The sequence below is a fragment of the Cyrtonyx montezumae genome, unplaced genomic scaffold (assembly GCF_038088225.1).
Source record: "Cyrtonyx montezumae isolate F1298 unplaced genomic scaffold, pur_monq_1.0 scaffold_12, whole genome shotgun sequence".
NCBI lineage: Eukaryota > Metazoa > Chordata > Aves > Galliformes > Odontophoridae > Cyrtonyx > Cyrtonyx montezumae.
This window is the reverse complement of record NW_027071848.1, coordinates 7,261,974-7,277,184: the sequence shown is the minus strand read 5'-3', so window position 1 is coordinate 7,277,184 and position 15,211 is coordinate 7,261,974. Positions and strand designations below refer to the sequence as shown.

Genomic DNA, 15,211 nt, shown 5'->3' with positions numbered 1-15,211 from the left:
GCCATGAACATTTGCCTCAGCCACACTGAGAGTTTCTTTACAGGTCAGCAACAAATGCATTTCACGAATTTCAGCTACCAGCATCATCTGCCAAGGTCAGCTGGGCAGAAGGAGGAGAGGTCATTTCCAGGAGTGAAAAACATTCTTGTGCATTCCTTTTTCATGTTTGTATGAAGTTTCATGATGCACAGGTAAAAACACGACAGGTGAGCAAACTGTGCTCTCAGGAAGCTGAACCTGCTATCGCTGTCAGTTGCTGAGGAAAGGGACTGTCCCCTCTGCTCCATACTGGTGCAGCCTCATCCTGAGCAGTGGGTGTACATTTGGGAGCCACAATATAAGAAAGGCATAAAATTATTAGAGAGGATCCGAAGGGAGGCTAAAAAGATGGTAATGAGTCTTGGGGGCAAGATGGATGAGGAGTGGCTGAGGTCACCTGGGATGCTCAGCCCAGAGCAGAGCAGAATGGCGGGAGGCCTCACGGCGGCTGCAGCCCTCACAGGGAGTGAAGGTGCAGCTCCCTGCTATGATCCTAGCAAGCTGCAGCATCTGGGAGCACAAGCCACACCTTGGTGTCATTTACAGGACACTTTCCCAAAAAACAATGGCTTTGGAAGTGACTGACTCACTGAGGGTCTCACTACAGTGAAGGGTGATTTAAGGTTGGGGAGAAATTCCATCTGGCATTGGACATTTCAGAGCAGTGTTTACTGTCTCTGGGTAATGATTTACAGGGGATGATTACCCATTTTTCATTACAACCAAAAGTGAGATTAAAATGTTTTGGAGGCAACTGCTCATATCCATCTCCCAGTGCGGGCTGAGCGTGAGGCTGTCACTACAGCAGCAGTGGCACGCTGCTCCGGGTGAGGAAACATTAAAAGCAAATACCTTCTCGTACGATAGACTGGAGACAGAGAGAATTACAGTCAGCTAAAGAGTGTTTCTGAACGCTGGCCAATGCACACACAAAAGCAGCCAAAATGCACTGACCATCTTGTGCTGATTTAATCTCAGAGTGGAAAAAAACAAGCTGAAGGCACTAAAACAATACCAACACTGTGTATAGGAATAGTGCATGTACCTATACTTAAAATCAGCTCTTTCCTTAGAATCATAAAATCGTTTGAATTGGGTTGGACCCCTAAAGGTCATTTAGTCTAACTTCCCTGCAATGAACAGGGACCCTCTTCCACAGTGACATCAGGTGCTCAGAGCCCTGTCCAGCCTGACTCTGAGTATCTCCAGGGAGAGAGCATCTACCACCTCTGTGGGCAACTCTGTGCCAGTGCTTTAACACCCTTCTGTAAAGGTGTCTTCTATCTACTCAATCTATATCTTCCCTCCTTTACTTTGAAACCACTTCCCCTTGTCTTATCACAACAAACTCTGCTAAATAGTCTGTCCCTTTCGTTCTTTGGGTGTGGCTTGGTGACTACATCAGTCAGTTCCCTTAGGACTCTGGGATGCATCTCATCACGACCCAGAGACTTACAGAAACTTAAGAGTTTCCTGGGGCAGTCGTGAACCTGAGCTTCACTTACAGCAGGAAGGGCACTGCTTCCGCAGTTCCCACCTTGTGAACCATCTGCTCAAGGGCTGTGTATAGAGCAGTTGCTAGTGAAGAAGCAAAAAAAGTTTTTGAGTACCTCAGCCTTCTCGTTGTCATTATTAAGTCTGCCTGTCTTGCTCACTATGGGGGGTACACCCTCCTGGACAATCTTTTTTTGGCTGGTGCGTCCTTTGCGTGTTTTAAGTGTAGGAAGATGGAAGAATAAGCAATTGGCCAGAGGCAGCAGCTTCGGCCATGCACACAGCCCTGACAGCACACACTGCAGCCAGCAGGAAGAACTCTGATACGGCCAGGTAGAAGAGGCAGGAAAAAAAAAAGAGAAAGAGGGAGAAGTCTTTCTTGTTATTCAACTTCAGATTGCACCGTAACGTCCACTCAGTGTGGAAGAAAATAAAATAAATAAAAAAAAACCAGCAAGACGAAAGTCACCTTCTTATTATCTACGGACTTGGCAAATACTTGAACAGCTGCAGTTAATGTTTTCAAGGGATTTTGCAAATACCTGAACAGTGGCAGCTGCAAACAGTAGCTACATCTAAGTGCCTGATCCAGCACAGTAAGAAATGCAGCTCAGAGGGATGTTTAGTGTGCTGCACATCAAAACTAAATATATCATAATTACAGACTACTTCACTCTGTCACGGGGGGAGACAAACATTGCTTTGCTGCCTGTCTGCCCACTCCCATGCCTGACACCACTTTTTACATTTTTTTTTCTTCTAAAAATGAAAAATAAAAACAAAAGCCTTTACTGTAATACTTTACTGCTGGGGTCAAGAACATGCTCCGGGGGTGGTGGCGGCAAAGAGGAACTACAGTGGAAATACAAACAGATACCTTCCTCCTAAAGGGCTTTGATGTGCCATTCCTAAGAAGGCTGGATTTCTTCCCTTTACAGCTTTGGGCCTGTGAAGACTTTACACTTTTTTTGAATTCTTTTTTTCTCCCAGATATCCTTTACGAAAGACCCTTTTCTGACCCTGCAGTAATAACAAACAGAAGAAAAATCCATGTGCCTTCTTATCAAAGCCATCTGCAGAATTTAAGCTTTCATTTAAAAATCAAAATTAAGCTTCTAGCCTTTAAAGGTCATAGAGATAACCTTCTCTATGTGAACTGATCCACAGCCATCCTCTATTTCTACAGATGGATAACTCCCATGTCAGCTTTCCTTTGGGTCCACTTTTGCTCCCTCTAGTCAAACTGACTGCCGGGGGAAAGCAGCTTCACAGATAATGGTGTCTTGTCTCTCCCAGGAGAAACAGCATCAGTTGCTCCCTACTGATGTTTAAAGTTGATGAGCAAAGTAAGGCTTTTCCTGGAATCTCCATAGATTCACAGGATTCAAATGTGGGCCTCTCTGACAAAAACACATATCTGAGCTCAATACCTGGTGAGACAATGCCACTTCTGGAGTGATTCATCTTGCCAACGTCCTGTGTCTACAGGCAGACACAGGGGCTTCTAGGTGGCACTCATCGAATCCATTTCAGACACTGACCTTACAATGAACTGCTCTCAAGACAGCTGAGGTTCAAATTCAGAATGTCTTTGGTGCATATACTTCTACTGGAGATGTAGCAGAGAAATGATTAGGGAAGATAGAGCAAAAATGACTGCGCCAGGTGATGGATGAGCCCCATCAAGGAGATGAAATTCTCCCAAGTCCTCAGTTAATCACAACAGTGAAAAACTTTCCCTTCTTTCAAACAATCATCACTGTGATCTTGACCACAGAAACATGCCTTGTTGGCCAAATTGGTAGCAGCAACCATCCGTCCATCATGTTCAGTCTCTTATCTCCAAATGAGGTTCTTCTCTCCCCAGGGAGTAGAGAAGAAAAACTCCAAACAAATAAAAACAGACATAGAGAAATCTGACACATGCCCAAGTAATAACATACTGAGAAAAAAAAAAAAAGCATCCACTCTGCCCCTGGTAGGCAACAAGTTCAAGAGGAGAAACAAGAAATTGATTTTATTTATCAGCAGCACAGAGAGTCGTGATTATTAAAAATTTCCTGAGGTCAACACAGGTAATCTTCATTCTACTGAAAGGCCATCAAGGGCCAGGATGAGCAGGTGGATATATGACTTCTAGTTTTCAAGGGCAAAAGCATGAAGCACAGCTGCCCAGTAATACGTTTTTCAGAAATAACCAAACCATTTGAAAGTCTCCAAGCCACAGACACATTACCTTTATCTGTAACTACTCTGATATTTAATGACTTTTCATCATAAGGAACAGTAATATTTCGAAGTAAAAGATTTTTCACATCAACTTTCAATCATCGTATCTCGTCATGCTTGCACCAAGAAAATCACAGACACCAGCCTTCAGTGACTCTCCTGTGTGTATCCACATGGAGGGGTGAAGCCACAGACCAACATTCTCTTTGATAGAAATAAATGCCTTAAGATCCTTGCTGCTGTGTCTTTTTTCAGAGACTGAAGCCTCCTCTGATCTCTGTTCAGTGTTTGCATTGCTGGCACTAGAATATGATAACGGCCTTTTTGGTTATACTCATTTCGGAGACAAATTTTCTTATTTGCTTCTCCTTTCATGCCTCAGAGGATTGAATTAGCCCTTTTTGCTAAAACACTGCAATGAGAGATAACCTCTTCACTTTTAGTACCTTCAACTATCTTCACGTCATCTGAAAAGACTTCATACCACAGTCTGGGTCGTTGCTAAAAATATTGAGCAGTGTAAGTCCAAGATCTGCTTCCAGAAGCACTACATAGAGACAACCTCCTCGCTGGTACCATCTTCCTACAAGCTTAATCAAAAGATTTGGTGACACCAAATCCAGTACTTCGGAGAAATGCAACTATCCCGTAACAGCAAACTTGTTGCTATTAACCACGTCTCTAAATCTTGGGATTGGAAGAAAATTTCTTTGTAGATGTAATATTTTAATAATGCAGAGATATCAAGGGAGCTTTTATTTATCTAAAAAAGCAATGAAGTATGAAAGGAGATGCATAAAAGGGACTTTAAAAAAAATAGTGCCAAAAAGTTCCATATATGGAAGTGTTGTGTTCTAGCACAAAGCTCAAAGAATCACTGAGCAATATATCATTTCCACTATTCAGAAAGATTAAGAGTGGTCCTTATGGGTCTTAAATTCTTTGACTTGATCAGAATGAGTAATTCTATGCCTATGTTAATAACAATAAAATGCATTTGGAGTAGGTTTGTAAAACAAAATAATTAGTGTTGAGGACCGCAAAGTTATGCATTAGGGATCCCATTACCATCAAGTCTGCGTTAGGGAGACTGCCATCCAATCTGCTCACATAGCTGCATGCCACTAGTGCACCTCTTCCAGATCAGTTCTCCAAAATCATTGAATCATAGGGGTTGGAAGGGACCTCAAGAGATATTGAGTCCAAGCCCCCCTGCCAACGCAGGTTCCCTACACCAGGTCATACAATTTCTTTCCCCGTTAAAGAATTCAGTGCAACTTCTACTTGGCAATCAAAGCCAGTTTGGGTTCTTTGAGACCATTCCCCAGCCTGAAGAAAAATCCACTCAGTGGGGACAAGCAGATCAGCTTCCAAAATCTATCTTGATCCAAACAGATCCATAAATGTGGTGAGATCTTTGAGCTGTGTCTACAGCTCAAAGAGTTAAAAGGAAGATTAAGATGTGAAAGGTAAGCAGAGCTCACTAACATAACCAGATCATTTTATGAGTCAGGAAAAAATGTTCTTTACTGGTGTCATGTTTTCAGGCTGACTATAATGACAGAATCAAAGCTCTTAGCAGACCTAAGCAGGAGAACTTCATTAACACATTCATCAGCAAAAAAAGTACATAGAGAACACAATGGGAACCATGTCAGCCAGTGCAGAAACAGTGGGACACTGCCTCAAAGATTGAACGGTATGGTCAGCTCACATCAAGATCACAGAATCATACAACAGCAAAGGTTGGAAGGGACCTTAAAGATCTTTCAGCTACAATCCCCTGCCACGAGCAGCCCAGGGTCCCATCCAACCTGGTCTTGAACATCTCCATAGACAGGGCATCCACAGCTCTCCAGGCAACCTGTGCCAGGGCCTTACTGCCCTCTGAGTAAAGAATTTCTTCCTAATGTCTAACCTAAAGATATCAAAATCCAAATACTTTTGCCCAAGCATGTGGGAATTACGGTTGTTTTGTGGATGCCTCAGGACATGCCCGAGTGCTCAGTCTCACAGCTCAGAGCCTCCTGTAACATTTAGCAGAGGAATGTGGTGAGACTCTCACCACAAAGTGTTCAATGCAGATGAAAACCAAGCATAAGGCACTTGGACTATAGCTCCCACAAAATAACACAATATTTCTAAATATTTTTCCCCTAGCTTTTGGCCAATTTTTTTTCCTAGTATTCTTTTGTCTGAAATTGTTTGAGCTATTGGCCAATGTATTTAATTATTTCTATTTTTACCACAAACAAAAAAGGCATTATACATGGAGCAGGGCACAATACTTTTTTTCCTTTTTGGCTTTCAAAACAACCATTTTCTCCATTAGATCACATTTGTTAGCTTTAGACTTGAGGAATAAATAGCAGATGACATTATGCTACAGTATACATCTGCTTTATCCATTTTTGTATTTACTGCAAGGAAAATTTCATCGGTGAACATTTCCCCAAATGCTACTCTTCCCCAGAACTGTACTTCACCCCCTGGATAGGATGAACCCCTTATGACTGGAGACAATCCCAGACTGTTCTCTATGACTGCAATGAACCTTGCACACAGCCTTTACAGTATTAAGGGAGTCTTTATTTTATTTTTTATTATTCAAAATGTTGGCAAATTTGTCAGTGTTCCTTTCACCCACTGCTTCTTAATCAAGTGGAAACAAACAGGCATGGGTAAATATAAAACAAAAGTACATTTAAACAATTCCCACAGGAATGCCATTGGAAATCAAAAGAAAACAACAAAATCCACAAGCAAACAAAAATCAGATTTGTCCTGCCATTAGAGCTTTTTTGCTGCTCTGTGACACAGCACAAGCAGAAATCTTTTCTAAACAAATGTGAAAGAATAACTACAAAAAACCCACAGGAAGCAAAAAATCCCAGCACACAGCAACAGCCTCCAGGACCTTCACAAAGAAAGGCAGTGGGAGCAGAGCTGGCACTGGCCACCACCCAGGCACAGCTTTCTGCCACAGCAGCTCTTAAGACTTTGACCTTAAACAGTCAAAAACATAAACAAAAATAAAAACCCTGGGTTTCAATTGATGGGCAAGGCTCTGGGCAATTGCACAGCAGCCAAACTCCTGATTTCTTTCAGGCCAGCCTGCTTTGTCCTGGATCTGTCTGGACAAGGGCACTGCAAAGACACTGCTGTGTGTTAGGAGGTGGCTGTGGTGCCTTCTCCCGGCCCCACCCCACCCCACCCAGCACCAGGCTCCAGGTCCTCAGCAGAATGACTCATCAGTCTTCCTTCCCTCAAGCCATGCACCTTTCCACCCATTCTGCTCCAAAGAAGCCCAAGATAGATGCTTCTCTTCAGTCCCCGTCACCAGCACAAGAGAGGATGGGTTAAAAAACAAGGGGATGTACGAGAGCCTCCTCAAGGTTCAGTCCAAAACAGCAAATGCAATTCCTCCAGGAATACAGGCATGCATATTAAAAAAAAAAAAAAAAAGCAAAAATGCTACCAAGCAAAACATTTCTGTGCACGCACACACTGCTCCATGTGGGCAGGGAGTGAACCACACAGGACAAATTCTGGGCATCTCACTTAATGCCCAAGCTTATCGTTGTGAAAGCAATGAGACAGCTGGGTCAGATGATCAAAGGATACATTGGGGCATCACCACTGATGTCTAAAACAAACACAATGGGATCATATCTTAGATTTAGATTGGAGGGAAAATGCCTTTAAAACAGGAAACCTAAAGCCAAACAGTGCGTAACTTCCCATGGATCGGTACTTCTTGCAGCATGTGTTTGCATACTGTATCATCAGACTAATTAAATCTTTCAGCCAATATATTGGCTGAGGGTTTTGCGGTGGAGAAACAAATAAATGGGAGGAGAGGAAAGGGCTCCATTCATTTTTGTTAGGATGTCTAACGACTTATGCCATCAGAGAAATATAAACAGCTGTATCAGCATGATACAGAGATTAGATCTAAAATATTCTTTGGAATGCAAAACAAAAAGATTCTCACAAAGCTCTGGATTTACACATGTGGAGCAAGGCTTGTCGTGCTGCCCAAACAAGTGGTATTTGGTGGAGGAAAGGTTCGTAACAGCGCTCCTCTCTAAGGCAGCAAAGACAACTCTCTACTCTTCAAGTAAGGAATATTACTATCACACCTGGAGCAGAAGTTATTTTTCTCTTTAAGAACCAGCTGAGAAAGCAAATAGCTCATCCCTAAAAGTTTGTTTCTCAGTGTAATGAATATGAAACAAATTTCACAGAAAAAAAAATGGTTTTGGTGGTGGCATTGGTTTGTTTGTACGTTTCCTTTTTTTTTTTCTGTCCTTAGCAAGTATCCTTGAGCTGTCAATATTCGACTTCTGTTAAATGATCAGTGATCCATTTAATGTCACCTGGCATAAGGCAAAGCTGCCTTAGGAGGTACTTGTTGACGGCTGTATTTAACACTGGTTTAGTATTGGAGTCTGCACTGATTCCTTCCCCTCCTTGTCCGATGTGCTCCAGAGCAGAGTAACTGACAAGCTATTATCTGCTTGCACTGCTTTTTCTGGAAACATGACTTGCAGTAAATATGTGCATGGCAGGAGTCTTGATTAACATTTTCTTACACCATCTTAACATTGGTATTAAGAATCCTTTTTTAAGTCTCAAGAGCCACGCATCACCTCTCCTACCTTTCTTACAATTCAGTGTCATCCCACAGCATGACAATGTCAAAACCTTACTCTTAGCAGCACACAGAACCACAGCCAATCAGTGCTGTCAAACCTGTCACTCGCGCCTGGGAATAAGAGAACTGCAAGGCAGTGCCAAGCATCAACAGCTGAATGTTTATAAAAATGTTCATTAACTTTGCACCTCTGTGCCTGGAAACAGCCTCATGGTTGATGTCTGCTGCACTCTCAACTTCTATCTGCTGATCCATGCAATGAGAGGGGACCAGTTTTGAAAACTCATCAACCTATACCATCGTGACAAAAGTATATCCAGTGCCTCTAAGAGAAAGGTTAAATTTGCAACAGTATTTCCCACAGGAACTGACGTTTCAATGTCCCAGACAACTAACTACAGTGGAAACACCATCATGCCCCAAGTGTCCTTTTACCCAGGCAGGGCTCTCCTCTCTCTTGCACTGGAGAGCCTCACAACAGCAAATGTATTCGCAAGAAAGGCTTTTATCACTGCTAACAGACTACAAGTACAAATCCTACACATATGTGGTATCAAATTCCCTCCAAGATCAATTGGAGCTTCTTCTATACTTTTCAGGATCTGGATCTACACGATTTGCTGAAAAGTTTCTGATGTTCCCTTAGTAGGGCAAGAAATTGAGTGGTTTCCATATACTGAACGTTGCCTGTGCACTACCCATGACCCAAAACTCTGCACCAAATCAGCTCATGGATCCTCTCTACCATACCCATGAGCTGGGCAAAGGAGAGAGATATAAAAGAGCCAGAGGTCTGTCTAATCACCATAAGCAGGGATGTGTTAGGTGACAAAATCAGTCTATCCATGAGGTGAGCTAGAAACTGCCTTAATTAATCTGAGGATGACTTCACCCTCCTTCCCCATGAGGATGTTACAGGACTTCAGACTAGAGCAATAGTTCTGTGTGGAGGAGCACAGAACTCAAGAGTCTCCATGAGGAGCCTGCTTTATTCCCTGACAAGCCACTACAGAACTTACATTAACATAGATTTAAGCAGGAAATAAAGTTATGATGTCATTCTACGATTCTGTGTTCTGTAAGCTATAAACACTGTATTTCCTTTTTCTTCAGTGTCTCAGCTCTAGAAGAAGAAGGACACTGTAGAAGACAACTCTGCAGAGTGTCCTTAATACAGAACGCTCAATCAGTCTGTTCAGGAGATCTCAATTTTGAATAGAAAAAATAACAAAAGAAACTGTAGAGTCTTGCACCTAGGGAGGAATATCTACATGCACCGGTACAGGCTGGGGGATGAGCTGCTGGAGAGGAGCTCTGAGGAGAGGGACCTCGTGGATGACAGGCTGGCCATGAGCCAGCAGTGTGCCCTGGCGGCCAAGAAGGCCAATGGGATCCTCGGGTTCATTAAAATAGCACGGAGATCCTCCTCCTCTACTCTGCCCTTGTGAGGCCTCACCTGGAGTACTGTGTCCAGTTCTGGGTTCCCCGGTACGAAAAGGTCAGGGATCTGCTGGAAAGAGCCCAGCAGAGGGCTACAAAGGATAAAGGGAGTGGAGCAACTCTCTTACGAGGAAAGGCTGAGAGATCTGTGTCTGTTCAGCCTTGAAAAAAGAAGACTCAGAGGAGATCTGGTCCACGTCTATAAATATCTAAGGAGCAGGAGGCAAAGGGACGAAGCTGGACTCTTCTCAGCAGTGTGGCATTAGGATGAGGGGAAATGGCCACAAACTGATGCATAGGAAGTTCTGCACAAATGTGTGTGGGAACTTCTTCCCAGTGCAGTGACGGAGCACTGGCACAGCTGCACAGAGAGGTGGTGGAGTCTCCTTCTCTGGAGACATTCAAGACCCACCTGGATGCCTACCTGTGCAACCTGGGCTAGGGAGCTGCTTTGGCAGGGGGTTGGACTCAATGATCTCTAGAGGTCCCTTCCAACACCTACAGTTCTGTGAAAATGCGTTTTTGAATGAAAACTAGGAATACCATGTATCACAGCTAAAAACTCTATTTGGTGTTGGTTATTTATTCCTACATAATCTGTTTACTCAGCATAATCAAGAAAAGATGTAAAATAGTCAAATAAAGACTATGAATAAATAATCTATATGGGTACCAAAGCACCAAAGAGTACCATGAAGCTCATGTGAATCACACTAAATGCAAGTTCTTCATGGTTAATCTAAACAAATAAATCAGAAACCTCTCTAAAGTTAAGGTAATAATTTGGTATCAGTAGTAAATGTTTCAAACTTTCTTTATCTGGAAAAGGTCTCCACGAAGAAGATGTAACTATTCATACTGCATCCTGTACTGTAAGATCTTAGGCTTCTACAAAATGGAAAACACTGTGTATATACAGCATGTGGCCAAGTGAAATACCATCTACCAGCTAACCTGTGTGATGCCCAGACAGGACACCAACACCTGCTTTACAGTCGGTTTATACCGTTCTCAAAGTATCCACTCCCAGTTGCCATGGGAGATCTTTCAAACAAGTGCAAACAAATGGAAATAAAAAGTACGTTACTTTTCGTTGTGTAAATGAAATTATGTGAAGTAGAATGATTGATGGAATCATGACAAAACCAGCTCCAAAGAAATATTGTTGCTACTCTGCATGGTTGTTTTTTCTCCCTCTCTAAGCAAGCTTCAATAGATAATTTAGCTGGTTTCTCCCTACACTTTCCCTTTATTTTTTCCTTTCCTTTTTTTTTTTTTTTTTTTTTTTTTTTTTTTGTTTAAATCCCTTGGGGCAGAGCCAAGAATCTCAATGTGCCACAATAATCACGGTTACTTATTTCCAACATGTATCTGTAACATCATATCATATCAGCTCAACCTGGCATCGACATGGCGCTCCTCGCCGATGAGCCTAGTAAGGAATCCAATCTGTTCCTCATTATGTGATGCTAGGGAGATATGGGAGGGTAAAAAATGGAAAGAAGGGAGAGTTAACCAGGCAGCAGTGAGCAGAATGAGATATCAGGAATAAGAGGGTCATGACAGAGAGAAGTGCGAAGGAGAAACACGTTGCTGGGACACATAAAGAGAGAGAAATAAAGATAAGGTGAAGCAATGACAAACTGGGATGGCTGAGAAGGAGAAAAACATGGCAGCCTGAGTCAGAGGAAGTGTTAGTAAGAAATGCTGCTGAAAACAAACCCTCTTGGAATGGAGTCCCATTCCTCCATAAAGCGTAGGCTTTCTGAATACTTCTTCACAGAACTTCGCTGAGGGTTAAAAAAAAAATCAACAGAAAACAAAAACTTTCAAGGCAGGTGAAAAGAACTCCCACCCCACCCCACTCCCAAAAGGCCATGATTTTCTCTAACTGCAAGTGAGTAATCAGGTTCCCCTCAGGGCAAATTGCTAGTGAAAAACCAGAACTAAGCAAGCAAAGGAACACCTGCTTAATGAGTGCATTTGCCTTTCCAAAAGAGCTGGTATGTAGGTAACATTACACAGAGCCGCAGCACAGTTAAGGTGTAGGCGTGAGTTTACACAGTCAATTAAGCATAATTTAATAACATTTAAATAATTAATAACGAAGCATTTTAATTGCATACAATCCTATGCTGTGGAATGTTGGGCACCTCACAAAGCCCAACACGCAAACATCAGGCAGTCAGTGTGCTCAGGATATGTGCAGCTGTCTCTGCCTGTGCTCTGGACACGATGTGCACTTAGTTTAACCCGTATCATTACTTCGTTTATTTCCTGCCTCTTGCAGAGCACAGAATGGTTACAGGGCCTGAGATGATCATTAAGGTCTCTTACATCCCAAGCTATTCTTTGATTCTAAAAGAAAGGAGCCGCTCAACATCCATTGCGTTGTGGGCCACCTAACGTATCAAGGCAGAGGAAATAAGATGACTGTCAAAAAGGAGCAGCCAGGAAATTGCAACCGCATGATATCAAAAGCTTGGTCTCATCTGAACCTATGTGTGCCTCCCTATAGGTATAGAGATACTTCACATGTGGACATGGCACTAAGGGACACGGTTTACGGATGGGATGTAGTAGATTGAGTTGATGGTTGGACTTGATGAATTTAAGGTCTTTTCCAATCTAAACGATTCTATGATTCACTCAAGAGTCATCTCCAGAGGGCTCCATGCACAGCACACAGATTCAAAGACCATTCGTTCCTCATCCACAAGTCTCTTTCTTTTTTTTTTTTTTTGATACAATAAGGAAATCCAGATGCTTCATTTCAGTTGCCTGCTGGAACATCACACATACTGTGAAGGCTTTATTTAGCTATCAGAAGAATGTAAGTATGTCTCTGGTCTCTATGCTTTCAAGTCTCTCAAAGATTTCTAAAGCAGTTGCTGACTAGGCTTGCCATATATGGCTTGCATGATGGTGTGATTAATACAAGTTTCCTCGGAACTAGCTCAGGTTGGTTTCCACATCTCACAGCCAATTAATCAAGAAGCAGTAGAAGCCCTTTTGGGCCAGAGGATGATACACACAGGAGATTCTGAGCAGACTGCAAGATAAGGGCACTGAGAGATGTCTGATGGAGTTGCATTGACGAAGAGCAGTTATTTAACTACTTTTGGACACCACTGACCTCCTTATTGCAGCTGTGTCTGGATACAGTGAGATGCCAGGTCACCTAGATGTGTAAAATTATCAAAAACCACAAACCCAAAATTTAAAGGTCATCTGCACCAATGTGCACATATAAGCAAGCTGGCAAGGAGGGGAAAGGACATCACGGATAACTTAGGAAGCAGTATGGATAAGCATTTGCTGTTAAATACGAAGCATTTAAGTTCAGAAAGCTATCAAATCATGAGTTGATCTGTATATCAAAAGTGAGTATACACCTCCTAGCCATTACTGTACCAAGCCTAAGAATCTGTCATTCACTGATGCGTAGTTTCGTTGGGCTAAAACAAGAGCCAGGAAGACAGCCAGTAACTTGTTTAAAGAGAGAAAAATCCAGCACTTTCAATAATAATTCGTTCCAATGGACTGCAACTGTTAAAAATGCATCTCACTTTCTACATAAATTTGCCTGTCTACCACTTTCAGACCCCAATTTGTGCTCTGCCTTTCTTCCCTGGATTGAAGAGCCCTTTAGTGCTTTAATGTTTTCTCTCCTTGATGGTCCTTAATGCTCACAGCAAAGAACTAGCCATTTCAGACAATTTTTCTTTCAAAGCTTGTTATTTTAGAGTAACTGCATACCAAAGTAAAGAATCACAAAAAGCGTCTAGACCAGTGAATTCCCTGTGACAATGTGCTTACCAAGCAGGATTATTAGCTAAAGCTCAACTTAGCTGGTCAGCTGTGTAATAGTGTCTTGTTTATCTAACACTGTTACCAAAGGCTTCACAAATTGCCTGTATAAAGTCTGCCCATCACTGAAATCATCCTCTTCACTGCAGGCTGGCGGCTGTTTAACAAGGCTGAGCAGCTCTATGATTGTGAAGGCAGAGCTGCAGCCTGCCTACAGCACTGGGACCTTTTCCTGGCTGCCTACTGACAGCTCTGTTCTGCTGTTCAGGGCTGCTCCCTGAACAACGCTAACTGTCACAGAAGGTATTAAATTCTAGTGTAACAGCACTCTAAAACCAAGGTGATATTTTAACCTCACTACATACTAGTTGGACACGGGGAAAGACTGCTTTGATTGCCATCTACATTACATGCTACATGGACAACAGTGCTATGGAGTTGCACGCACAAATCCATGGCTGTCGGGGCCAGTACCACCACCTGTTGTTAACTTGCCCTAAAAGCCCTTATACAAACACAGTTCTCAACAGCTTACTTGCTACTTGTCCAACAGTAACCACTCAGACTGAGATTTTCCAGGCCAGGCTGTCTGCATCACCGTGAATCCTTTCAAATTTTTTTACTGAAGGCAGTACAATCACTTTATTACAATTGCTAATAAATCAAACCTGTCTCAGAATTTCCACTGCTCTTGAGTTTGGGAAGATGGACTTGAATTTGGCAAGAGAGAAGCCTTCATGTCAGAGCTGTATTTGCTTTTCTCTGCTCAAATGCTGGCTTTCTCTCCCAAATTATAAGTGCTCCAAAAGCTGTTGCTCCCAAATGCTTGCTGCTTGTTTCCCAAAAGCAATACCACTGCACTCTGGGTGTGATGCACTCTGTATATCAAACAGGATCCTCAACACTACTGCTTGTATTGGCTGCACCAGGCCCAAGCACTTTGTATTGTTGTGTGTTCAGACAAGAAGGATATGCACATTAATTTATTCAGAAAGAAGTTTTGGGGATGCTAACTGTCCTCTGGAATGGGACAACCAAGGATCTACATACATACAGGGGGATGAGAGGCTGGAGAGTGGTCCATGGAAAGGAATATAGGGTTCTGATTGAGGGCGAGTGTGAGTCAGCAGGGTGCCCTGGGAGCCCCACATGGCCACAAGGAGACAGGAGGGACTGTCCCCTCTGCTCTGCACTGGGTGGCCTCACCTCCAGCACTGAGTGCAGTTTGGGGGACGATAACATAAAAAGGACATAGAACTATTACAGAGCATGTGAAGAAGGGCAACGGAGACAGGCCTGGAGGGCAAGGTGTGTGAGGAGAGCTGAGGTCCGTGGTGTGCTGAGCCCAGAGCAGAGCAGGCTGAGGGGAGGCATCATGGCAGCTGCAATTTGGCTCTTTTATGACGGCAAGAACTTTTTTTTTTTTTTTTAATACAACAATAAGGACACATTAATGTTTTGAACTTTATCTGCCTAAACCTATAAGCAAGTTGTGTTTGCTTTTTACAGTGGCACACTGTTTTCTAACAAGAAGGCAGAATG

The 15,211-nt window shown here is 42.8% G+C and overlaps 1 protein-coding gene across 3 annotated transcripts in view; it reads right to left on the bottom strand.

The window, feature by feature from the left end:
* FAT3 (FAT atypical cadherin 3) overlaps positions 1–15,211 on the bottom strand; it is a 313,352-nt gene that overhangs the window by 262,345 nt on the left and 35,796 nt on the right. The gene's annotated exons all lie outside the window — the stretch shown is intronic.